Raw genomic sequence first — 23713 nt, forward strand, 5'->3', positions numbered from 1 at the left:
TCTGCTGCGTGCTTAGCCTCCTGCCTCCTGCGTCACTGTCTATCCTCAGAGAAGTTAGAGTTGTATCGCATGTAAACAGGATGACAAATATAGGGACCGAGGGGCTTCCCTGGTGGTGTACTAGTTGAGAGTCCGCCTGCCGATGCAGGGGACACGGGTTCGTGCCCCGGTCCGGGAAGATACCACATGCCGCGGAGCGGCTGGCCCCGTGAGCCATGGCCGCTGAGCCTGCGCGTCCGGAGCCTGTGCTCTGCAACGGGAGAGGCCACAACAGTGAGAGGCCCGCGTACCGCAAAAAAACAAAAAAACATAGAGACCGATGCAAAAGACAATTTTTCGAACTTTCTATATAATTGGAAGTTATTAGTGTTTAAAATTTGGTTTTCAAAACACAAAAAGAATTGGTTCTTATTTTTTCTTTACTAAAAAAAAAATCTCTTCTTTATTCAGTACAATGTCTTTTCCTTTCTCTCCCATTCTCACCTTGTACCTGCTTCACTTGTAGGCAGGAGGCCCTCTTATAGGGTAAAATTTGAGGACCACTGTTGCCATAACTACTTCAAAATAGCTTTCCTTCCCTGCAGCCTGCTGTGGCTCCACTGTTGTTTCATACTTGGCCTGAATATTTTACTGTTAGAGTTATCCCTTTGATACAGAGGATAGAGATTTTTTTTCCTCCAGAAAGCAGCTATTTAAAGATACATATATGTCTGGGAGCACAGAGAGGCCCTCCCCAAAGCTGAAAGGGTAAAATATAGAATCATAAATTTATTGAGTGAAGCGTGAAAAAAGGGTTGGTAGCATTGGAGTTGCGGGTGGAGATGGGGAAATAGGAGTGGCTATCAATGGGAGGGAAAGTCCTGGGTTCAGTCTTTACACATTTATTTATTCATGCAGTATTTGTTGAGCATCTACACTGCCAGCTACTATACTAGGTGGGAGTGGTTCACAGTGACCTCGTTGCCCTCCTGGAATTTATGGCCATGTTGGGACTGGGGCTGGCCTAGCATAGGTAAAGAAAAGTCTCCTTGAGTTTGGGATTAGCAGATACAAACTACTATATATAAAATAGATAAACAAGGTCCTACTGTATAGCACAGGGAACTATGTTCAATATGCTGTAATAAACCATAAAAGAAAAGAATATGAAAAAGAATATGTATATATATGTTAAACTGAATCATTGTGCTGTACATCAGAAACTAACACAACATTGTAAATCAACTACACTTCAGTAAAAGGAAGAGAAATGGTACTCATATGTACCAAAGCACAAAGAAGTATCCTGTGATCAAGGAATAGGGAGAGGGCCTGTGTGTGGTGGAAGCTCAGTTGGCAAAGGTAGTTCAAGGTCAGGCTGGAGCCAGATCATGCAAGGCCTTGTAGCCATGCTAAAGATTTTGAACTTCATCAGGAAAACAAAGAGGAGTCGTTGAATAGCAGAGGTGGGACAAGATCAGCACATTTTAAGAAGATCCCTCTAGCTGCTGTGTGGGCAATGGATTGACGGTGTTAGGGAAAGCCTGAATGAGGGCACACTTGGAAGTTAGTGCTGGAGTCATGGTGAGGGCTGATGATGGGTTAAACTGGAGCAGAATAGTGGAGAGGGTGGGAAGAGGGGAGATTCAAGGTATGGTCTGAGGGTGGAAACAACATGGACTGAACGTGAGGGATAAAGGAGAGCGTGGTGTCAAGGATACTCTTAAGTTTCTGGTATAAGCAACTTGGTGGAGTGGCGCCAGCTGTTGACAGAGGAAAGGCAGATTTGGGGACCTATTAAGTGTGAGATGGTTTGTGCAGAATTGGTGCAAGGTCTACTGAAACCATGGAACATACCATGATAGGTTCTCTCCCTTTCACTTTCCTTCCCTCCAAATCTTGGTCTCTGTGTCTGTCCAGTAACATTGCCTCATTCCTTCAGAATTTTCCATGGGATGGGTGGAGGATGATGCTAACATTTTTGAGGTCACATCCTTACAGCTCTTGATCCAACAGGAAAGAAAGAACTTCCCTTCATTTCCAATTCAGAAAGTTTCAGAGAAGGACTCCAATTGGCTCCGCTCAGGTCACATCCTCTTCTTAGCCAATGGTCAAGAGAACGCAGCACTTAAATTGATCAAGCTTGGGTTCACGTCTCCACTGTTTGCTTTTTTTGTGGAGGGGAAAGGGTAGAATACTATAGTTGGTAACCTCATCAGCACCTCTGGTGGGTAGACGGTGGGGAGGAGCAGTTCCCCAAAGGGCAGAGGCAGTGCTGGGCTGTCAGAACTAACAGATGTTTCCTGCCTCCTAAGCCTTCAGTGTTTCATTCTGCGTTAATCCTGCAGTAATACTACTATCTAGAAATGCAGAATTTTCCAACTCTGAGCTGATGGGGTAGTTAAGGGCCTGGCTATGTTGATGAACTTATTGTAATTTTGAACTATGAAAACAATGTATTTATGAAAATTTTGAAAAAAGGAAAAAAGCATCCACTATTTCACACTGACACCTTTTCATTTTGTGCATTCCTTTCCCACATTTTTCCTTAAGCATATACCTTTCTTTTTTCCCTTCTTGCATGTGGGAATCTCAGTTCCCTGGTCTCATTTCCCCAACCAGGGATCAAACCCGTGCCCCCTGCAATGGAAGCGTGGAGTCTTAACCGCTGGGCCACCAGGGAAGTCCCTTAATTCATTTGTTTATTATTTTTTTAAATATTTATTTATTTTGGTTGCGCTGGCGGGCGCCTTAGTTGCGGCTTGCCGGGCTCCTTAGTTGCGGCTTGCCGGCTCCCTAGCTGTGGCATGCAAACTTTTAGTTGCGGCATGCACGTGGGATCTAGCTCCCCGATCTGGCTCCCTGCACTGGAAGCTTGGAGTCCCAACCACTCTGCCACCAGGGAAGTCCCAATTCATTTGTTTAAACATCAATATTTACATGAAAATAACTTGAATATGTAAGTTTGTTGTATTGGTATGCGCTGGGAAACTTGAGGGACAAGCTTGTAACTGTATTGCAAAATATTGCTTGAGCTCTTGTTATGGGCCTGGTAGTCTGGAAGCTGATGGAGATACAGACATCATTAAAATCTATTTCTGGCCTTTAAAAGTTCATAATCTCATGACTTTTGATAAAATTAAAGTATTCCTCAATTGTAACTAAAAAGTTATTAAATCAAAAGAGCAATATGGACATTGGAGGATATAAATACAGTAAAAAAAAAAAGTATCTTGTATCCTTGCATAGGGAAGGGAAAGAAAAGTGAGGGGAGTGGAAGAGGATGGGACAGAAAAGGAGTGAAAAGGCTGGGGAAAGCGGAGCAGTAAGGCCTCTAAACTGTGGTTAGTGTCACCCCATGCAATTGTTAAGTTAAATGTTGAAAGTGAGACCACACTTGAAGACACGCGTCCCTTTAAAAGGGAAGGTGGGTGTTCAGAGCAATTCTCATTTTGCCTAAAAGGGGCTGTTTCTCTCTATACTCTCTCCAGACAGAGCCAGATTAGCAGACATAGTCAGACTTCCTATAGAAACATTTTAATCAAGGTCACCCTTCTCCCCAGAAAAATGCACTCACTACCAATACAAACAGTATTCTAAGTTTAACCCACAGAGGACCATCCCTGGGCTCTCTGGGCTCGGTGGATCCAGGTTAGACAGGCCCCCAGTTCAAGAGTCGGCCTAAAGGTAGCAATACTCCCAGCTCCAAGACTCAGGAAGACCACTCCTCTAAATGTTTTGCAACCTCGTCCATTTCAGATTTTTCAGGGGTCCTGGGTAAATCGGTCTCACCAAGGATTCCGCCCCATCTGGCTGCTCCCATTTTTAAACACAGACCCGTGCGTGGGAGAGGCCATTATTTTTACGGGATCACTGTGCTTCTGGAGCAGCTAGGGACAGGCAGAGTTGCTTTACCGCAACGCCGGGTCCATCCTTAACCCGGGCTCCGCCCTCAGGCCGCCTCCTCATCCGAGCCCCCGCCCCTCCTCCCCTGCCAACCCCCGACCCGCTCCACCCCTTTGCTCTGAGAGCCGCTCGGCCACTGCCCGCGACCGGGTTCCACCTGCCCATCTCGTGGCTCCGCCCCGGGGCCACTGGTCCCGCCCCCTTCGAGGGGCCCAATGAGCGTGCCCGAGCACTCCTCAGCCCCCCCACTCAACTGGAATCCCCGCCCTCTGTCCGATTTAACCAATGAGAGCCACAGGGTGTTCCTGGCCACGCCCACCACATCATCCGGTCACGCCCCCGGCGCCCGGCCCCCCCGGGGCGTTGCCGTGGCCGCGCCTCCGCCGCCCGAGCGGAGCCAGATGCCGCCCCCTCCGCCGGTCCCTCCCCCGGCGGCCTGGCGCCTCCCTCTCTCCCCGCCGCGGTGACTCACTGAACGGGAGGCGGAGGCTAAGGCTGTTGCTCCCGTTGCTGCTGCTGTTGCTGCTGCTGCTGCTGCTGCCCCCGCGGCTGCTCGGGCTGTGCGCGCCCCGGAACAGGCCGCCGCGCGCCGCTCTCGGACCCGCAGCCCCCGCCCGCCCGGCCGGGTCGGGCGGCCCAGGTAAGCGCCGAGGCCGGCCCTCGCCCTCAGCGCCTGGGCCCGCGCCGCGCCGGGGCTCGGGGGAGCCGCCGGCCCTTTGTCTCTCGGGGAGGGGCCGTGGAGGGCGCCCCCGACCCCGCTCGGACCCACCAGCCGGACCCCCGGCACGGCGCCCTGGTCTGGGCCGGGCCTCCTGCCCCACCTGGCCCCCGCTGCTCCTGCCACTCGCCGCCCCCGCGACAGACCACCATCCAGCGGTCCTCAACCCCCCTTACCCCGGGGGTCGCCTCCACAGGTGTCCGAGCCATCCACTCTGTTGCTCACCCCACCGCGTTGGCGGGGTTGTCACCGTCTGTCGGCACTCCAGGTCCCGTGCCCTCTTGTGTCTTCCCTCACCTGCGCCCTGCTCTCAGCATCCTGACCCTCTGTATAAAGCCCTCCCATATTTTCCCAAACTAAATGCTGCCAAGATCTGGTCACTGATCCACGGTTCCTCTCCCTAGTCTGGTTGAACTGTCGTGTCCCCATCCCACCTCTCCTAGTGAGTGTTCCTAGACGGTGCACATTGTAGGCATACATCTCACCTGTATGGCAGGCGTGTGTATGTGAACCTGCAAGATTAACCACTCAGAGCCCCAGACTGCACTTCTCGCCTCCTTTCCATCATCCCCACCCCGACCACTTTCCTTTTTCTTGGACCTGATAACCGAGACACTTAGGTCTGATACCCAACCTCTGTTAGGCCCCGCATGCCTGCCTCTCTCGTGTGTGCTGAACTTGTCTGAGCAGTACCTGCTGTCAGGTTAGCCCCTGGGAAGGCCCAGGAGGCCTGTGTTGGCCGCAGATGAAGAGTTTTATGAATAATGAGATGTGAGGCTGGCAGCACCTCCTATCTGAGAATCTAAGTACACTATAGCTGTTAATTACTTTGTCTCCTGTCACTCACACTACTTAGGGAAGTGTGCCTGGCCGACGGCTGGGTAAATTGAGGCACAGGGTGTGTGGGCAAGGGACCTGGAGGCAAGTCAGAGTTTGTCCTGAGGTTCTGCTCCCAAGTATCTTGGCTCTTAGCTCCCTGCTACAACTACTGGGCTCTAGTTCCTGGCTTTAGACTCTAAGTGATACTGATCTCTTGGGCCATTAAAGTGTCCAGAGAGACCAAGTTTCCTTTGATTTAAAGCAGGACTTTGAATTATAAATAAAGGTGCTGGCTGTTAAATGCCAGTGTGTCATTCATGGTTTCCTGGTGGAGTGAGTGGTCCTTGTGTATGTGTCAGGCAGCATTCCAAGCACCGGGGGCTACAGTGGTGAAGAGAGACACAGCCCCTGCCCTCCTGTAGCTGACCTTCTGAAGAGGAGGGATTAAACAAGTAAGTGGACAAAATAATTTTAGTCATGGTAAGTGCTGTGAAGGTGGGAAGAGCCAGTTTGGATTTTATTCCAAGTGCAGTTAGAAACCACAGGTGGATTTTAAGTAAAGAGGTGGTAAGATCTGATTTGTTTTCAGAGATCATTCTGGCTGCTCTATTGAGACTGGATTGTAAGGAGCAGGGATACTAATTGGGAGACAGACTGTTGCCGCTTCCGGTCAAGGGGTGATGGTGGCTTGGACCAGAGTAGGGGTAGCAGAAGTGAATAGGTAAAACCAGTCTGCTCCCCCTGAGAGAGGCTCAGAGCTTTAAAGCAAAACTTCAGGGAACACCGACTTCGAGTTATACTTCTGGCAGAGAATTTCTAGACCTGACCAAGCTCAGGTTTAACTCAGCAAACCTTACTCAGCACCTGCTGTGGGCCAGGTACTGTGCTAAACTCTAGAGATACTGATGTGACCAGGGTGAATAGGGAGCAGTCTCCACGTTCTAACAAGGTGCTCACAGAAACGTCACCCACCCCCTCCTTGAGGGAAGAGGGTTTGTAGGCTTAAAAATCAGTTCGAGGTGGAGGAGGGCAGAACACACTGGGCTTCATTCCCACATCCGGCTGCATTATTTAAATGAGAGCGTTATTGCCCTGCCTCTGCTGTAGGATGTTGCCCAAAGATATTGGGACTGATCTCATGGTGGGTGGGAGAGCAGCTCAGTGGCCGTGAACTTGAACCATTAACCAGAATAAAACTTGATCTCCACGTTGCTCCAAGTCTGGGCTGTCAGAACACATCCGAGCTATAAAGGACCGTGGGGCCGGGCCCCTCTTACGGTTGGGCACCTGTGGTCCCTAGAGAGTGAGTAACTCTTTTGAAATCCCATAGCTGTTTGTACATTTGCTAATGGTATCCGTCACTTTCTACCTCTCAGCTTCGTATGCACTTGCATGACCCTAAGCTTTCTGAGGCCAGGGTCTCTATTGGATTCAACTTTTCCATCCCTCACAGCATCTAGATCCTGCCCCAAAAGTACACTCATCAAGTACGAGTTGACTTGCCTGGGTGTCTCACAGCACCTAAAAGTAGAGCCCAGGAACCCTGACCCTGTCCATGTCTTTTCATTAGATTCCTCCTCAACCAGAGTATACCACGGGGGTCAACCCAGCAGACTCCATGTCACTGAGCTCACAGCGCTTCCTTGATGGGTCTGCTCTCTCTCCAGCTCTGCCTACAAGGAACAGCTGCTGAGGGTGCTGACCAAGTAGTTACTTGACACTCGGCAGATAGGAAGCATAGCTCTTAATCAGAGCATGGACTTCATACCAAGACTATCTGGGTTTGGGTCTTGGTTCTGCCATCATGAGCTTCATGACCTTCAGCAAGTAACTTAACCTCTCTGTGCCTCAGTTTCCCCATCTATAAAATATTAATACTTCATGGAGTTGTTGGGAGGCTTAAATTAAGTAATACCTATTAGATGCTTAGAACAGCACTGAGCACCTTGGTATGGCTTGGTTGAAGTAGTAGCTGTTATTTCACCATTTTTTTTATCTGATTTTTATCTCCCATCAGAATTTAAGCTCTTTTAGGGCAGAGATTTTGTCTTTTTTTTTTTTTTTTGGTCTACAGTTAGACTTTGTAGGCACGCAATAAATATTTCTTAAATTGTATGGCTTATTGAACACCTACTGTGTGCCAGGCACCATTGTAGATGCTGGGGATATAGCCAAGAACAAGATCACCAAGTTGCGTGATCTAATGAAGTTTACATTCTAGTGGGAGAGACAGACGGTAAACAAGTACACAAGTGAACAAAATAATGTAGGATGGTGAAAAGAGATGCACGGAGAATAAAACAGGGCAATGAGATGGAGAGTGCCTGGGTCATAATTTTAGCGAGCTCTGAGGAGGTAACTTTGAATGGAGACCCTGCGGATGGGCAGAGGACAGTAGAAGCAAGCAGCCTGTGGCGGCTGGAGTGTACAAGCAGCCTGTGGCGGCTGGAGTGTACTGAGTGAGGAGGTGGCAGGAGTGGGGTCTGTGGCCACAGTGAGGAGTTTGGATTTTACTCTTCAATTCTGAACAGTGGGAGGTCAGTGCACAGGAACCTTTCCTGGGGGTCCATCCTAGGAGAAAGACCTGGACGATTGGAAGAGCAGTGAGCAGGCTCTCCTTGTCCTGGGAAGGCTTTTGGAGGCCATCAGTGTTGCATTTATTCCCCTCAGGTTTCTCATGTCTCTGACCTAGGTACCCAGGAGATGTGGGATCCATCAGCTAACTTAAGGAAGTTCCAGGTGTGTGTGTCTGTGTGTCCTGCAGATTCCATCAAGCCACGTTTCTCCCCTGAGTATGTAGGTAATTGGTCAATGTTTCTTAAGTTGAATGAATGAGCATCGCCAGCTCTTAGCATCTTGTCCTGTACAGTGGCTTGTCCTGTTCTCTGCATAAGGAAAAGCTTCTTGTCATGGTAGTGACTCTGGCGTAACCTTGGAGTTTTGCTGCTGTTCTTATGTGCATCAGGGACCCCCACATACCTGTATGTCACAGTGTCTTCACAGTGTCTTGTTTTGTTTTGTTTTTTCGGCTGCACCGCTCAGCTTGCAGGATCTTAGTTTCCTGGCCAGGGATTGAACCAGGCCCTTGGCAGTGAGAGCATGAGAGTCCTAACCCCTGGACCACCGGGGAATTCCCTGTCACAGTGTCTTTGTTGGAAGTGTACCAATATTGACTGGGCAGCTTTCCTCCCCCCCCGACCCCATCCCCATTTCTCTACCAGTCCCCTGCTGAGTACCACCAGGCCACACTGTCACCTCTGAACACTTCCTGTATCATTATTTGATCTACACTCCTGCACATCACTTGATCCAAGTATGGTGGTACCTAGAAAGCATTGGCTGTCTTTAGTCTGGGCTGAGTGGAGTTGGGAAGCTCAGCAGAAATGGAGTTTCAAACCCAGGAGTTCAACTCACCAGGAATCCAAAGTTGGCCTCTTCAGACTGAGGGCAGTTGGCCAGCCTTTCAAATCCTCACTCAGGCATCCCCTTGTCTGTCAGTGTCCGTGATGCCAACCTGCTCTGCTAACCTTGAGAGGCCAGTGAGAGTTGGTAGGAATCAAATAGGACTTTTGTGCTGCAAGTCACTCTCAGGGTTCTGGCGTATTTCAGTGGCCGAATCGGAAATGCTTGTTAGCCACGTGTTGCCTGTCTCCTTGTAAAAACTAAACCCGGAGTGGGTGCAACCTTTTTCTCTTGTTACTGTTGTTCTTTATTTTGTTTTTGTTTTTTTTCATTATGAGAGTGATGCGTACTCATTTAGAAAATGAATGATGACATTTTCTGTACTTTTTCTCACTTAGTCGTCACTGTAGTTTCTAAGTAGCATTATTACCATTTTGCATATTCAGAAGCTGAGGCCTGGAAAGGTTAAGTACAATAAGCTGTTTGAAGTGAAGATAGTTGGGAACAAAGTCAAGATTCAGACCCAGTTGGTGGGACTCCTGTGTGTGAGTTCTGGACACCATATTAGATGCTGCCTTGCAGCAGAAACAACAGAGAAGAAAAGACATCTCCCTTAAGCCCAGCGTGGATGACATTGTGAGGGTGCCCAGAGTTAGCGCACTGGCTGCTGCAAAGAGTTTGAATCCTGTGCCTTTTCCCTGTCTCATCTGACCTTGGGCAAACTAAGTCACCTCCCTTTGCCTTACTTTCCTCAATTGTAAATGGGGATAATGATCCTTGTGCCTAAATAGCTCCCAGGGGCATTGTGATGTTTGGGCCAAAGTGCTTTTGAACTTCTTTTATGAAAGGGCACTGAGCCCCAACTGCTTATACTCTGTCATTAAAGACCTATTATGTCCTGATCCTCCGCAGAGCCTTGTTAAAGGGGGAAGACAACAGCCCCCAGACGGAAAGGTGTCCTTCTGTGGGGGGGTTTCCTCCTTCCGAAGTTTCTTAAGGATTGAAGGTCATGAAAGTTTCTCCATTTTTAATGTTCATGTTGTTCTGTAGAAGCTTCTGGAAGCAGCATGTAAACTGTGCATCGTAACAGGTTCGAGGACCGTTGATGGCAGGGCAGAGAAGGGGGTTATAGGGCTTGGTTTCTAATCCCGGCCGTGATGTCTTTGTAATATAAACCAAGAACACAGAGATAGCAAGAGGTGATGACTATCTTCCATTCATCCTTCCTTTCCTCCTTCCTCCTAATAACTCACTGATTCAAGTAATAAATATTTACTGAACTTTTATTACGATCTGGGCCCCATGGTAGGCCCTGGGAATACTGTGGTGAGCAGGGTAGAATTAGTTCTTATCGTACAAATCTTAGAGTCTAGGGCCAAGAGGCTTACTATCTAGTTGGGAGTCGTGTGACTAAAGCAAGAACATGTTGGTGAGTGTTTTGAACTCTCAGGAGGAGAGTCAGGATATAATTTCCAGATGTCCACATCAGCCGCATGGGTACCTGCCCTGGACGGACATTACATTACGGTGGAGGGTTGGGTTTGGCTTCCCAGAAGAGCAGGGGAAGAGTTAGTAGATTGGAGCCCTTGTGTGTCACACTTAACAAAAGCTGTGCTAGTGTGGGTGTCTGTAGAAACAGTTAGCACCTTGGCAGTCCCAGTTAGTAAGAACTACGTTTCCACTTAAAAGCTTATTAACCCTTTGTTACCCGAGTTCAAGTCAGGGAAGAACGATCATGGCATTGAGCTCTTTCCACAGTTTTTTTTTCAAATAAAATTTATTTATTTATTTATTTATTTTTGGCTCTGTTGGGTCTTCGTTGCTGCGCGTGGGCTTTTCTCTAGTTGCGGCGAGCGGGGGCTGCTCTTCGTTGCTGTGCGTGGGCTTCTCATTGCGGTGGCTTCTCTTGTTGCAGAGCACGGGCTCTAGGCGTGCGGGCTTCAGTAGCTGTGGCACGTGGGCTCCGTAGTTGTGGTGCACGGGCATAGTTGCTCTGCGGCATGTGGAATCTTCCCGGACCAGGGCTCAAACCCATGTTCCCAGCATTGGCAGGCGGATTCTTAGCCACTGCGCCACCAGGGAAGTCCCCACAGCTTTCTGAAGTTATGCCATCAATCCAGTGCCTATCTTATGAGAAGACCATCAGTGCTTGTCTCCCCGGAATTCCCTGCCTGCCTGACAGGTCTCCCTTGGCCAACTTTGGAAAGCAGGCATACGGAGGCAGGCAGGCTGTGGGGCTGGCTGCATCAGTGCTCTCGGCATGATGCCAGGGACACCTCTGTCTGTGAGCCCCCATTGGGGTCAGTTTATGCAGAATGGGGTGGGGGAGGGTTCTTTCTTCCCCAGGTCTGCCCAGCCACAGGCCTCAGGATCCCTCCAAAGAGTGCGGTCAGGGAGGCCCAGCAGTTTCTGCAAAAGCACCCAGTGTTCTTCCACTAGCCCTCAGGCCAGAGCTGGGGTGGAGAGGGCACAGGGCTGGCAGAGGCGCCTGCCCACATCCAGAGTGAGAGGAAGGTGCCAGGACAGGGCTCCGCTCCCGGGCAATGTTACTTTCACCAGCCCCTGCAGTGTCACTACCTTCCTGGTGCTGACCAGGTGCCCCTTCAGTCTGGAGGGCCTCAGAACCATCCAGCATCTGATCAGGAGGAAAAGCCCAGTCTGGCGAGGAGACCAGGTCACTCAGTGCCCCTGGGCTTGTTTTTGTGCGGTCGGAGCCCACGGTGCTGCCAGTTCAGCTGGGAGAATGTGACCCACTTCCATCTTCTCTCCCACGTGGAGAGCTGGGTGGGAGGCTTTTGGAGACCAGCTCCAATTAAGGCTTTTTCAGCCTGAGTATCTCCTGAGTATCCAGCCCACATGTTTCCTGCTGCTGGAATCCTGTGGTCCGTGTCCCTGAACTGAATAACAACTCCAAAACAGATGAAGTTACCTCCTTGTCGTTCTGCAGTTCCGGCTTCCACAAGTGGGGCTTCCTTCGGGGGTCAGGGTCCCTTTTGGATTCAGACACCTTTCACAGTGTGGGCCCCACCCTTGTTCTTCCAGCTAAATCACCTGGCGAACCAGGGGCCCAGTTTCCAAAGAGATGGGTTAGCCTTGACCTCCCTGCCCAGACCAAGGCCTCCCCGCCCCCTGCCCCAGGCAGCCCTGGCTTCCGACAGACCGATCCATCCTGACCCTTGTCCTCACAGTATGTCCTTCTGCTCAGGAATATGAACTAAAATGTGTTTCGGACCCTCTAGGTTTCTTCCATTCTCTCCAGGTAGAGAGCATTTGAATGATTTTCCATTTATAATTTTATGTTTCTCCTGCGGCGGGGCTGGGGGGAGGGGCGTTGGAGGAAGACAGTTTAAACACACGAGGCTGTGGGTGCTGCCGAGATGATCTGGAGATTTTAAATGGTAAGGGGGTAGTTCTGAGCCCCTGAATGATGCAGTCTTACTTACTAAGGAAGGAGCAGAGGTGATAGAGAAACCGCCAAGGTCAGGTCCGCTGAGCTGTGATCTCAGACCTCTGTGAGCGCCGTTTCCCACTATGTGCTCCACAGCCGATCGCTGGAGTTGCAGGAAGATGGGGTGCTGGTGATTTTTAGGGGGAGCACGGTGGGGCCTACAGGCTGGTAAGCTGGCTTACGGGTGTCTCTCCAGGGCCCTGGCTCTACTTTCCTGCGTAGAACAGCCTTCCGGAGCTTACGGTGGGATGTGGTGGGGCAGAGTCAGCCAGCACAGGGGCAGAGTCCTTCATCCCTACCCCAGGGGAGCTGCTGCTGCCACCCGAGAGCCATCACTTTACGTCTGCTCCGGGACTGGCTGTCCACCCTCGCCTCCCGTCTCCGAGGAAGAGAAGAGCTCTCGCAGGCCTGTGAGCGATGGTGGCAGAGCTTGGGTGCTCAACAGCAGCCACGGCACTGGACTGGCTGGCTGGGCAACCAGCCACCAAAGTGGAGGAAGATGTTTTATTCTCCTCTTCTGACCCCATTCCACGTCCTTTAAAAAATATACCGTTGGGATTTTTTGGAGTAGGTAATATATACGTAGTACAGAACTCAAAAGGCTAATTGTTGAAAACTAAGTCTTCCTCCCTCCCTGAAAGAGACGCCTCGAAAAAGACACCTGTTAGTGGATGTCTTGTGCATCTTAACCAGAGACCTCCTACACACGTACAAGTGCATCAGGTACGCGCTGACTGCACACGTGCCCGATGTGCACTATTTTTTTTCCACACTGTAATACACACTGTCATGCACCTTACTTTTTTCACTTCACGGTAAGTACTGGAACTCATTCTGTTCCACCATCATCATCATCATCATTTGGCTAATACTGCTTCACTTACCCTGTGCTGGGTATTGTTAAAAGTGCTTTGCTTATGTTAATGCGTTTATTCCTCACAACAAACCTGTGAACTAAGGACTGTTATTGTCCACAGTTTGCAGATGAGCAAACTGAGGCACAGAGCCATTAAGTTAATGTCTGAGGTCATTTACAGCTACCCCACTCCTTTTAATGGTTCCCTGGCATTCTTTTGATTGGTTATACTTATACTGAGCGATTTGAAAGCAAGTTGTGGACTTCCCTGGTGGCGCAGTGGTTAAGAATCCGCCTGCCAATACAGGGGACACGGGTTTGAGCCCTGGTCCGGGAAGATCTCACATGCCACGGAGCAACTAAGCCCATGTGCCGCAACTACTGAGCCTGCACTCTAGAGCGGCAAGCCACAACTACTGAGCCCGTGTGCCACAACTACTGAAGCCCATGCTCCTAGAGCCCGTGCTCTGCAACAAGAGAAGCCACCGCAGTGAGAAGCCTGCGCACAGCAACGAAGACCCAATGCAGCCAAAAATAAATTTATTTTTTTAAAAAAAGAAAGCTGAAGAGCTGCCCTTATTAAAAAAAAAAAAGCAAGTTGCAGGTATCAGATACTTTGCATCTCCTAAGGCCATGCTCCGACATTATCCCAATACTATTTTCAGCCCCAAGGAATTTACTATTGACCCAGCAGTGTTCTCTGATATACAGCCCACATCCAACTTTCCCAACCACGCCCCTCACTTTGGCCTGCACCAGTTTTTAATCTGGGATCCAACTGAAGATCTCAACTTCACTAGGTTCCCAAGCTCTTTCCTCTCCCTTAGCCTAGAGTGTTCACTAGCTTTTCTTTGTCTATCACGACATTAACATTTTTTAAAGTCCAGGACTATTGACTATTAGTCTGGTTTTCCTTAGAATTGGAGTAAAGGTGAACATTTTGGTGAGAAATGATTGTAGCTGACGTTGTCCACGTCCCGCTGGAGGCACACAATGCCAACCTGCCCCGCTTCTGGTGAGGCTGGGTTTGTGGATCACTCAGTTATGGAGCAAAGTTTTAAAAGTACAAAATAGTAAGTATATTAAAAGAAAACAGTGGGAGAAGGAAATAATATGAAATGAAATCTGTAAGTTATAAAATAAAAGATGTTAAAATCTGATTACATAAAAATCAAAACTCTACATGGATAAAATAATATAATTGAAAGAACAATGACAAATTGGGGAAATACGTGTAACAAATATCACAGCCATAGGACAAACTGCCTTAATATATAAAGAGCACTTGTAGATCAACAAGAAGAAGACTGCCAACCCAAGAAAGAAATGGGCAAACAACATAACAGATTGCTCTTAATGATCTGAAATGATGCTCTATTTCCTCATCAGGAAATGCAAATTAAAACTATAATGATATACCACTTCCCACCTATCAGATTAGCAACAAATCAACTTCTGCCAAGGTATGGGGGAAAACAGGTGTTCTTGCACCATTTTGGGGGGCACATAAAAGGTCACCATGTCCATGGAGGGCAACTTGGCAAAATATTAAACATTTAAACACATGTACACTTTGCTGTAGCAACAAAGACTGTAGGGATTTATCCTATAGACAGACAAAAGCATAAAGATACATGTAGGGGTTTCCCTGGTGGCGCAGTGGTTGAGAGTCCGCTTGCCGATGCAGGGGACACGGGTTCATGCCCTGGTCTGGGAAGATCCCACATGCCGCAGAGCGACTAGGCCCGTGAGCCATGGCTGCTGAGCCTGTACGTCCGGAGCCTGTGCTCCGCAATGGGAGAGGCCACAACAGTGAGAGGCCTGCGTACCGCAAAAAAAAAAAAAAAAAAAAAAAAAAAAGATACATGTAGGAAAATACTGCTTCTTAATAGCAATGAAAGAGAGGGAGTTCCCTGGTGCTCTAGTGGTTAAGATTCGGCACTTTCGGGACTTCCCTGACAGTTCAGTGGCTAAGACTCCATGCTCCCAATGCAAGGAGCCTGAGTCGATTCCTGGTCAGAGAACTAAGATCCTGCATGCATGCCGCAACTGAAGATCCCACGTGCCACAACTAAGACCTGGAGCAGCCAAATAAATAAATTAAAAAAAAAAAAAGATTTGGCACTTTCACTGCTGTGGCCCAGGTTCAATCCCTGGTCGGGGAACTGAGCTCCTGCAGCCAAAAAAAAAAAAAAAAATTTTGGCTTCCTTGGTGGCACAGTGGTTAAGAATCTGCCTGCCAATGCAGGGGACATGGGTTCGAGCCCTGGTCCAGGAAGATCCCACATGCTGTGGAGCAACTAAGCCTGTGCACCACAACTACTGAGCCTGCATACCGCAACTACTGAAGCCCATGCTCCGCAGCAAGAGAAGTCACCAGAATGAGAAGCCTGCACACCACAACGAAGAGTAGTCCCCACTCACCACAACTAGAGAAAGCCCATGCGCAGCAGCAAAGACCCAGCACAGCCAAAAATAAATAAATAAAATAAATGTTAAAAAATATTCAAAAACAATAATAAAAGACAGAAAATTTAAGTGCTCAGCAACTTGTTAAAAAAATTCTTTTTTTTTTTTTTTGGCTGCATTGGGTCTTCGTTGCTGTGCATGAGTTTTCTCTAGTTGTGGTGAGCGGGGGCTACTCTTTGTTGCAGTGCACAGGCTTCTCATTGCGGTGGCTTCTCTTGCTGCAGAGCATGGGCTCTAGGCGCCCAGGCTTCAGTAGTTGTGGCACATGGTCTCAGTAGTTGTGGCTCGTGGGCTCTAGAGTGCAGGCTCGGTAGTTGTGGCGCATGGGCTTAGTTGCTCCGCGGTATGTGGGATCTTCCGGACCGGATCGAACCCGTGTCCCCTGCATTGGCAGGCGGATTCTTAACCACTGTGCCACCAGGGAAGTCCTGGAACTTCTTTTTTGGGTGAGTTATTCTATTTGGGACTTGGAAGTCTTATGACTGAGTATCTTTCTGGCAGACTTACATGACTTTTCTAGAAGCAGGTAAGAACCAGTGCATTGGTGCCTATATTTTCTGTTTTTGTTTTGTTTTAACATTGTTTCATGTGCTCCAGGTAAATTTGCAAGGAAGTTTAGTTCTCTGAGACTTAAAGTCTTAATCCTCAGGAATACCATCAAACTAATGTGTAGTGTAACTAACCTCTCTCTCTCCCGAACCTCCATATAAGCTTTTTCCTCTCAACTGAGAGTTTTTGCAGGAGGTCAGATTTTGCTTGCATTTTGTGGATATGGGCTTGTGAAAGGTCCTGGGTTTCATTTTATGAAATTTGACAGTCTGAGGTGAATAGCTGGCCTGTAAAACCAGGAGTCTTTTTGCCAGGGGAGCGCTCGCAGGCCAGTTTTGCTGGGAGCTTCTTCTCCCTCTCTGTGACTTGGTGACTAATGGTTTCATGGCTTTCGGGGTGGAGGATGTCATTACAAATGGATGATGGGGCTTTGGCTTCTGAACTGGATTATCTGGGCATGCTGAGTGGGTGGGGAGCAGAATATGCCATCCCAAAATATACCACTTGGGCATATTGATTATTTTGAATTATAGTTTCCTGAGAAACAGCCAGTGCAAGAAGGGCCCTCTGACCCTCCTTTATCCCCCTGAAAGCAGGAAATAAATCTCCCATATGAAAGGTACCTTCCCTGTACCAGGGGGTAGAAGGCATCCTTATCACCAGAGACAGGGGATTCAAGGCTGAGAAGGCTGTATAAACAAACCTTGTTACTTCCTCACTAATTTACTACCCTAAGCCCAAGCTTCTTTGTCTTGTCAATTCTTCACAAATTTATCATTTCTTTGTCTAAAAGATATAAGAGATGCCTGCTCTGGTCACTTCTTCAAGCCACATATCTTTGGGGCTCCCATATGTACGAAATTAAATTTGTTTTTCTCTTGTTAATGTCTCCTGTCAATTTAATTATTAGACCAACCAAAGACCTTAAAGGGAAGAAGGGAAAAGTTTTCCTCCCCTACACTGGTCTGGGTGTTTGTGTGCAGCCCCCTGGGATTGGGGGTAGTTTCTTTCTTAGAGCTTTCACACAGCCCCTAAGGCCTCCCATCCATTTCTGTCCACTCTCCTGAGCTCTTCCACGGTGGCCCTGGCCCTGAGCAGGTGACTGTGGGTGGATTCCTGCTGTTTGGGGCGCTGTGTTTTCCCGTCTCCTCAGAGCCTGTGCATTTTCCCTGATCATCCCTCCCTTCCCCTCCAACCTCCAGCATCATTGTCTCCAGACTGGATGAGTTTTGTGACCCATCAGAAGTTCTCATCTTCATGCTACTTCCCCAGCAAGTTAATGGAATGAACACATGTAGATTCTGAAGTTGCCTCTGTTTAAAATCTTTTTTATTTTGATTATTAGCTTGTTAAACATTTAGGGAGGAAGGAAACTGAGTGTTCAGCAGCCTCTTAGGGGGAGGTTTCCTTCTTCCTTGGATTATTTTTTGTTCTGAGGTGGCTGGAGGGAAAGGAGAGGGAAGGTCACGGCCTGTGTCACGGAGCAGAAGCAGTTATCCAAACAAACAAACAGTGTGGCTTATGTGACATGAGGGTGTAATGAATGCTTGCAGTGTATTGCAGTAGTATGGATATGTGTTCGAGGTAAACAAACATAGCTTTATTTTTATGCAAAGTAACACGTACCTGTACGCTGAAAGCCTATAGGAAAGAGGAGGCAGTAATCCTAAAACTTATGTTCTTAAGAGTTTATGAGAAGCTTCACCCAGGAAGCCAGGCCTGGGGCCTCTCAGCTGGGTCCTGAGGACAGCCATCCCCAGAGCTGGGCAGTGAGGAGTGGGCTGGCTCTGGAGGCCACCCCAGGGAGACTGAGCCCTTGCCCTGCGAGCAGCCCAATTGGTTTCAGGACCTAATTCTCGCAACAGGAAGCTGGAGGCCTTTCTGGCCCCATTCTGAGGGGATACAGTGAGCCTGGTCCGGGAAACTTATTTATTTGAACCAGTTATAGGAGACTTCAACGGAGGGAAGGGATGGAGGGATAGTGGGGGCAGAGCTGGAGAGGGCAGTGGTCCTTGAGCAGCCCACCTGCTGGCAGGCATCGGGAGACCTGGGCCGCCTTATCTGGGCCTGCCCCTGAGAACAAGGCTTGTCCCCTTCGGCAGGAGGCTGGTGTGAACGAGCCCATCTGGCTCTGAGTGAAGGGACCTTATGTAGCTCCTGATAAATAAACAGCACTGTGTCAGTTTTTCCCCTTCCTCTTTAAAAAAAAAAACAGCCCCGCCACCAAAAAACAACAACTTTTAAATTTCCCAATTTAATTAACGTTTTAAATGGTGACCCTGCAAGAGTTGGCCTAGCTGTGGGCGGTGGGGTTGATGGAGCTTCCGTGGGTTAAAATTTCCATTCTGGCCTCTTTCTCTGGAGGTAACCCAAGGTCTGTGAAACCTGTCCAGGCTCCTTCCCTGGGATTATTAGGCTTGGAACTGGTCCTTCCGGCCCCAATTTGACTTCAGCCTGATCCCTAAGAAGGCTGACCAGCAATGCAGATTGAGTTTTCCCTTTGGGGGGGGGTGGTGGTGGGTTGTCAGCATGCTGGGGGCATCTCAGATGTTGATCTAGGTCACAGGAGAGAAAAGGTGTCCTTCTGCCACCAGCCTGCACAGGTGAGCTTTTGACACTGCCAGGTGCCGCTCAGCCCACGGTGAAGGCCGTCCAGCTCGAGAGAGCCTGCCTAGGAGTGGGAGGCGGTGCTTGCACCCGCTCAAGCGCTGGGAGTGCCTGCCCTTACATCCACTCATAAATAGACAAGGGCTCTGGAGTCTGCATTACCCACCCCTTTGGAACCTGCAGGAGGCCAAAGGTCAGACTGAATCAGAGGAAAATCCGGAGCCGGATTTTGTAGGCGCACTGGTTCCTGATTTCAGGTCTCAGGCTCCGGCTTGGCCAGGTTCCAGGGCTCCAGCTGTTCTCTGGGAAGGAAAAAAGAATCTCTTTTTAAATTAGGTCAGAAGATGCCTTTCTTTCTTTCTGTCCTTGTCCCCCTATTGTGCAGGGATACAACCACCACCTGCACGTCCCTCGGTAAGAACTACAGAGCTTAAGGACTTCGCCCGGGATCCGAGTGTCCCAGTGCAGCCGAGGAAACTTCCCCCGGCTCCGTGTTCCCTTCCTGTTTGCATTGTGCTGGCTGAACCGCGAGGGCTGTCAGAGCAGTCCTGCCAGGTACTCTTGCTTAGCTGTGAAAAGGACTTGAAGAGACAGTGAGCTCTGGGTAACCTTTTCTACCAATCAGGCCAAAATCACAGGATAAAATTTTTTTTAACCAGAAGTTTTTGCTTTTATTATTATTATTATTGGCCGTGCCGCATGCGGGATCTTAGTTCCCTGACCCGGGATCGAACCCGGGCCCCCTGCAGTGGAAGCGCAGAGTCTTAACCAGTGGGCCACCAGGGAAGTCCCCAGAAGTTTTAAACAGACGCCTTTTACCAATCCAGTTACATCAACATTTATAGTCTGTACATGCAGGCTCCTTCAGTTCCTTGATGTCTTAGGTTCTCTGAGGTGAGGACATTCTGAGGCTGGGGGCTTCCTTCGTGGTTCCCAGGTGAATCTGAAATCTGTTCATTCACTTAACTGTGCATGGGACTCCAGATGTAACTGACAGCAGCAGGAACCCACCAGATTCCTCAGCACAGAGCCTACGGTCTTCAAGCTTTTCGAGGGTCCACAAAAATACTGGAGACCTGAAAAGAAAAAGTATCTGCTCCCTCTACTCATGGGAGTTATATGAGAATTCTATTTAATGAGAGATATGGGTCCATTTATTTATTTGTTTATTTGGCTGCACCGGGTCTTAGTTGCGACATGCAAGATCTTTAGTTGTGGCACGCAGGATGTAGTTCCCTGACCAGGGACCGCACCTGGGCCCCCTGCATTGGCAGCACGGAGTCTTAACCACTGGACCGCCAGGGAGGTCCCTGGGTCCATTTTAATATGTCTGTGAGAATAAGGCTGCCTGGGCCCACGAAGGACTTAAACCACCCTGTGGCCTGCCCTCAGAGAGCTTCCAGTTTGGAGGTGGAAATAGAGGCACAGACACCCAGGTGCAGTGCTTGTGCAGTGCTTTGAGTAGAGGAAATTTGGGTGAGTGTGCAAACACAGGCTTCAAAAAGGTAACGATTGAACAGTGAACAGTAAATAGGGAGGAACATTCTAGGCTGAGGGTACAGCAGATGTGAAGGCCGGAGATGCTGAATGAGCCTGGTGCAAGTGGTAATGAAGGTGGCCACCCGGCAGGGCTTCTCATCCTCGGCACTATGGGCGTGGGGCTGGGGGGACGGGGCGCGTCCTGTGCACTGTAGGTGGTTCTTCCCAGGAGCATCCTCCCAGTTGTGACAATCAAAAATCCTCCTTTCTTCAGACATTGCCAAGTGCCCCCATCTGAGAACCAGCGCCAAGCAGGGACCGTGGTGGATGGCCAGGGGCTGCCTGCCCGCCCCTGCCCGAGGGTGCAGTGGAGGGAGCCCCTTCCTGTCTAGCGTGCGGGTTTGTGCCTGCCCCCGTGTCCTCTGGTTTGTGTGACGCTCTATGTGCAAGAGTGGCTGGCAGGCTGTCTCCGAGGGGAGTCAGGCCACGGAAAGGAAGGTGCACCCCGAAGCCCCCTTCCCAGGCTGGCTGGTTTTCTGTGTTGATGCCTTTCCCCCTGTTGTCTGGGCAGCCAGGCAGGGTGGCTGTGCTCTGGATGTTGGGCGGCTTTGAATGATGTCATGTGGATTTGATTTTAATGCTTCAAGAAGTTCACCGAAGGGCCTTCATCAGAGCGGCTCACGCCTGGAAGAGAAAGTGCCCTGTTGCTGTGAAGGGGCAGGTGGCAGCTCTGAGGTAGGAGGTGTTGGGAGGGTGGGTGTTGAGAGTTCCGGAATCTCCTGTGCAGCAGACCTGCGGCCGGGGAGGAGGGCCTGTTGGTGTCTGGGCTTCCCAGCTGCTCCCCCGCGGATGAGGGCCGCCCTGGGGCCTCCAGAGCAACTGCAGCCTCTCCTGCTGCGACCCCACTTCCCAGGGGCTTTTTAATGTTTTCTTGACCTTTAATTTTGATTTCAAATCTACAGAAAACTTGGAATAGTGCAGTGAACACACCTGTGCCCTTTACCTGGATTCACCAGTGTTACCTTTGCCGTATTTGCGCACGCACTGTCTCTGTTCATACTCACACTCACACATACACACATTTCCACATACACACACACACACACACACACTAACACGTGTATATACACATACACGCTCACACACATACACATAAACACACACGTACACACTAACAAACGCATATACACAGACACAAACACGCACATATACACATAAACACATTCACACACACACACAAGCACACTCATACACATATACACACTAACACAAACACATGCATATACACATACACACTCACACACATGTACACATACACACTCACATACGCATATACACATACTAACACAAACACATACACATACACACATGTACACGCGTATACACATATACACATAAACATATACACATACACACATACACATATATACACACACACTAACACAAGCACATACACACACATACACACTCACATGCATAAACATACATACACAATAACACATACACATACACGCTCACACACATACACAATAACACATACACATACACGCTCACACACATATACACATACACACACATATACACATGCACACTAATACAAACACACACATATATACACATACACACATATACATACAACACTCACACATACACACTGATATATACACACACACTCACATATACATGCTCGCACATATACTCACACACATGCATACATATACACACACACTCACACACACTTTTTTTCCAGAACCATTTCAGAGTAAGTTGCAAGCATTGAGACATTTCACCCTTAAATACTCAGCCTGTATCTCTCAAGAACCAGGATATTTTCCAATGTATCCACAATATATTCATCACATTCAACACATATAACATTGATACACTACTAATATCTAATAAATACTCCCTATTAAATTTTCTCCAGTTGCCCAATAGCAGCCTGTGACTCCCTCACCTCTCCCCTCCCTGGATTCCATCAAGAACCATTCCCTGTATAGTTCTTATACTGCCTTATTTCATGTTCTGATTAGCAGTTATTTTGGGTTCTGGCTTGTCTTTTCCCTGTAAAGTGGGTTTTCATCTCAATTTCAGTTAAAATGGCTAATGGGACTTCCCTGGCGGTCCAGTGGTTAGGACTCTGTGCTTCCAGTGCAGGGGGCACAGGTTTGATCCCTGGTTGGGGAACTAAGATCCCACATGCCATGGGGCGTGGCCAAAAAAATAAAATAAAATAAAATAAAATGGCTAATGTTTCTATCAGCTTCTGAACTGGACGGGGCTGATAGGATGGAGAGAAAGCGTGGATTTTCAAATCCAGGCTTGTCACCTGTTAGCTCCATGGCCTTGAGCAGGTTACTTATCTTCTCTGAGCGTTGGTTGTCTCATTTATAAAATGGGAATAATTCCTGCCTTGCAGGCTTGTCATGAGGACCCCATGTGCTGAACAGGCCTGACATTGTGCCTGGCCCTTAGGAATGCTCTAGCAACCACAGTAATTATCACTGTTGTTCTGCAACTTCACCTGGCTTCACAGAGCAGGAAGGAGCTTTGGGGCAGGTTGGAATTTGGGTTGGTGACCTCAGGACAAATTCCTTATCCCAAGCTCATCACCTAAGAATGGTGCTGCGTCCTGAGCGGCAGAGCCGTCATTACACCTGTTTTGCTCCTGCTGGTGGAGTGCGGTTCAAGAACGCCGAGCCTGGGTCTGGGTGGAGGAGGCCAATATGTGGAATTTATTTATTAAGGTGGTTGCTCACGAGGCCCTAGAGTCCGGGAGGTTGCGGTTTAATTACTGAGAGTGGAGCTTGTGGAAGTTCTCTCTGGTGCCCCAGCTTTGATGTCGCTGGGGAACCTGAGGTGCCACCCCAAGTGGGACTCTCAGCCCGGGCTGCAAATGAGGCTCAGGGCTGCCTTCCTCTGCTGAGCGCGTTTCTGTCCACTTACTTGTTTACTGGAGAGCAGTGTACCATGGTGGGGAGCCTGGACGTTCTGGGTTCGAATCCTGCCCCGGAACGGACTAGGACGGGCTAGCTGGGTGAGCATAGACTAGTGCCCTCATTTGTAAAACCTTATAGGGATGCTTTTGCAAAGACTGATTGATTCATATACGTGGAGGGTTCAGAACAGCGCGCGGCCAACAGCAAGCCAGAATGTATGTCAGCTGTTTCTTTAAAGCAGTGTTCTCACCTGGGGGGGACTTTACCCCCCAGGGAGCACGTGGCAAAGTCTGGAGACATGCTTGGTTGTCACAACCAAGGGGAAGGTGCTTTTGGCTGGTAGAGCCCAGGGATGCTGCTAAATAACCTCCCATGGGTGGCACAGTCACCGCAACAGAGAAGTATCCAGTCCAGAATGTCGCTAGTGCTGAGGTTGAGAAACTAAGCATTCTGGGCAGCACGTGGAACATGGAAGGAGGTCGTGTTCCTCACCACCCCCACCCTTATCCTTCCTTTGATCTGCTTCCCTCCCCCTCCTCCCC

At 49.1% G+C, this 23713-nt stretch overlaps 1 protein-coding gene across 6 annotated transcripts in view; it reads left to right on the top strand.

Moving 5' to 3' along the window:
• Positions 1 to 4355: 4355 nt before the first annotated feature.
• CTNNBIP1 (catenin beta interacting protein 1) overlaps positions 4356 to 23713 on the top strand; it is a 53000-nt gene continuing 33642 nt past the window's right edge. For 3 of the 6 annotated variants that reach the window (XM_060141510.1, XM_060141507.1, XM_060141506.1), the window contains exon 1: positions 19174 to 19308. The gene's annotated coding sequence lies outside the window, so the exon portion shown is untranslated. Of the gene's footprint in view, positions 4526 to 5781; positions 5875 to 19173; positions 19309 to 23713 lie in introns of those variants that run through there. The other 3 variants (XM_060141509.1, XM_060141505.1, XM_060141511.1) reach the window with 3 other exon arrangements.

Source organism: Lagenorhynchus albirostris, chromosome 2 (assembly GCF_949774975.1).
Source record: "Lagenorhynchus albirostris chromosome 2, mLagAlb1.1, whole genome shotgun sequence".
NCBI classification, from domain to species: domain Eukaryota; kingdom Metazoa; phylum Chordata; class Mammalia; order Artiodactyla; family Delphinidae; genus Lagenorhynchus; species Lagenorhynchus albirostris.